We start from the raw sequence: 3382 nt of genomic DNA on the forward strand, positions 1-3382 counted from the left end.
ACGGACAAAATGACGGGCAAGACACAAACTCGTCCGAGAAGATATTTATTCTCAAAACCAACTCGGGAACACTGCAAAGCCCGCTTATCGGGCTGAATTATAAAGCACAACCAGAAACCGAAAGCCACGCCTCTCAAGCGTGGCGTGCTTCGGTGGTCACGTGATCAACAGGTGTAGCTGATTATACCCGCAAAGCGCGGCACGCTTTAGCGGTCACGTGACCAGCCACTCTCGCGCCGGGGATCCCCGCCGGTGACGTCACCGGCTGGAGCAAGGAGATTCTGATGCTGGTCTTGCTTGGGGGACCCATGGGTAGCTACAGTATCTTCAATGGTGAGTACCCATTAGAATTTTATATGTTGTTAAAATTACGTATGTTTAAGAGTGTAAAAAGTGTTTAAGAGTATAGGAAGTGTTTATAAGAGTATGGGAAAGGTTAATAAGAGTGTGGGGAGGGTCATAAAGCTTTAAAATATATATAAATAATAAAATAAAAATATGGTCGCTACTTCGCGGATTTTCGTCTATCGCGGGGGGTTCTGGAACGTAACCCCCGCGATAAACGAGGGATCACTGTATATATATATGTATGTATATATATATATATATGTATGTATATATATATATATATATATATATATATATGTATGTATGTATATATATATATATATATGTATGTATGTATATATATATATATATGTATGTATATATGTATATATATGTATGTATATATATATATATATATATATATATATATATGTATGTATATATATATATATATGTATGTATACACAAAGAATTAAGTTAAGCACCCCTACACAACGAATTAAGGTAAGCACCCCCTAATATATATTCTTTGTGTATATGTATACATTGGCATATATTCTAAGGTATGTGAGATCAAATAATGATAGGTATGACATTAGCAATTATCCATTGATGAAATTGAGTGATCAAAGTGAAAAAAAGTGATTGGTTGAGTCAGTGATCCGATCACGTGGGTCCTACACACGTTATTGACGCAAAGATCGCTAGAGGTCTTCTCAGAACAATGACTGTACGTTAGAAAACATAAACGTCATCCACACTGTCCGTGATGGACCTATAGCTCCATACTTAAATTGAGGTGAAAATATGCCTAAAATTCCCAAAAAATTTCACCTTTAATTATTCAGAATAAAATATTGAAAACGGCATGATTGTTATGTTTTTATGTGACCATAATATCACTTCTCCAGAAAATATAGCAATATCATGGGTATATTACACTGTTTTGACGACAACAAACTTGTAATGTGCGAGGTTGTAAAAAAACGGGGGGGGTGCTTAACTTAATTCTTTGTGTATATATATATATATATATGTATGTATGTATATATATATATATATATATATGTATGTATGTATATATATATATATATGTATGTATGTATGTATATATATATATATATATATATATTGTTACAGACGCGGCTTTAGATGTTATATTGACCGAGCGGTGGTGTATTTAACCGCGTCCGAACAGTTACTCCCCGATTAAAACCCGATTCCACCCGACGTTGACCAGATCGCCCCACAGATATTCAATCGGGAAATCTCTAAAGCGACCGAAAGAGAATGAAAAAGAAGAAGAAGAAGAATACGGAGGAAGAACAGATTTTATTATACACACACAAGCAATGGATGGAAGAAGCAGTAACACAGCGAATCGTTAACTTACACTATTCATTTTTACTTAACCCCAAGACAATGAGTAGGACAGGACGTTCACACTTACACAGGGGATAATGCAGGCAGGTAAGGCTTGAGATGGACTGCTTGAGAGGGAGGCAAGGTCGGGAGGCCGCAGTTCGCAATTCCTCGCGGTTTTGGCGGGAAACCCTCCGTCGTGTATCCACTGCGGTAGACGTCACGCGCTGGTTCGGCACACCTGCTCCTCTTCTTGAGGTGGAGCCGTCTCCCTCCTTTCAGCGCGTCTCTCCAAAGCTGGTTTCCTTGCCGAGTACCTCTCCTCTTTGGCTTGGAGCGTTTCGCATCTCACCGCCTCTTGGTGCAGCCTCTTTGCTCATCTCCCAAGGCCTCTCCAAGTCATCTCGCAGCTCATCTCGTAAAGCAGTCCTTTACAGTCGCTTTTATCACCTCGGGCGAAATCAAGCCGCCGGCTCCCAGGGCACGCCTACCGGGTCGCTCACCGCGGTGTTGATTGGCTGTTAGAGCTGGTTCACTCCTTCCCTCTTATGACGAGGTGGAGACACGCCTTTCTTCCCCAACCCTACCTCGTGGCCAATGGTGGTTTGAAGAAAACCGCCCAAAATGCGGAAGGCAATTGGAAGGGAGGTTTTGGGGAAATTGGAAGGGCCTACGCTTATTTTGTTTGATACAATGCAAAGTCAATCTAGTGGGAAACACATATTTAGCCTACATGGAATAAGGAAATACACTATTTAAAAGATATATCGTGACCTGCATGTAAGTTTCATGGAATTAACTAGGAGGCCGGCTACGACCATTATTTACATTACCAGGGTGTTACCGTACCTTTTGTAACGTTCACATTGTAACGTTTTCACATTCGTTACACTTCCTCCAAAATTGTTACACTTCTCAAAAACCGTTACACTTCTCAAATTCGTTACACACTTCTCAAAATCGTTACACTGCACCCCCCTTTCTTCAGGCCCGGGCTCGGGCCTATTAAACTTTAACTTAGTGTGACACGTAGGTGTAATTCCCTCTACAATTAACCTGACCCTGAGTGTGACAATTTTAAAACACAAATAAGTATGTCCCCCTATTGCATTGCATCCTGTCTAACAGACTCAAGCCCACAGCTAACCGAATTACGGAATTATTCTCAAACTATACATTTACGGTGGGGAGCATTATTTACAATGACGTGATTTCTTATTTACAACGCAACCCAGGACCTGTGTTTTTTTTTTTGTTTTTTTTTAGGGAACAAGAGAAAGAAATTCCTGTTGGGAGGGAGGAGACAGCACGCATTGCATCGATGCACCAGTACCAGTACCACCAAAGCACCCAAAAGCACCAAACACCACAAAGCACCACAAAGCACCCAAAAGCACCATCCGGTGCGCAGTCACCATGGTTCATAATAAACACAACAAAACAACTGGTGGTGGTCTTCTCTTTCTCTGCTGGGCCGATGTTCTTCCCGACGTCTTCTGGCTTCATGCGGCCTAGTTGGAAATAATAAAAAGCACAACTTGTGTCCATTTTTATTTAGGGCCTCAGGGGCCAACTAAGGGTGGTCCACCTGTTTGGCATAGGTGCCACCTTACCGAGGTCCGCAAGCAAGATTCCCTGGCCACTATGGCCGGTCTCCAACAGAGGTGCCCTGCCCCAGAAACTGGGGTCCATC

The 3382-nt window shown here is 41.7% G+C and overlaps 1 long non-coding RNA gene across 1 annotated transcript in view; it reads left to right on the plus strand.

The window, feature by feature from the left end:
• Positions 1–3133, plus strand: part of LOC144888370 (uncharacterized) — a 100231-nt gene extending 97098 nt beyond the window's left edge. Inside the window, exon 3 of the long non-coding RNA XR_013620966.1 lies at positions 2956–3133. This is a non-coding gene — a long non-coding RNA (uncharacterized LOC144888370). The remainder of the gene's footprint in view (positions 1–2955) is intronic.
• The last annotated feature ends 249 nt before the right edge of the window (positions 3134–3382 follow it).

Source organism: Myxine glutinosa, chromosome 12 (assembly GCF_964187855.1).
Source record: "Myxine glutinosa chromosome 12, kmMyxGlut1.1, whole genome shotgun sequence".
Taxonomy (NCBI): domain Eukaryota; kingdom Metazoa; phylum Chordata; class Myxini; order Myxiniformes; family Myxinidae; genus Myxine; species Myxine glutinosa.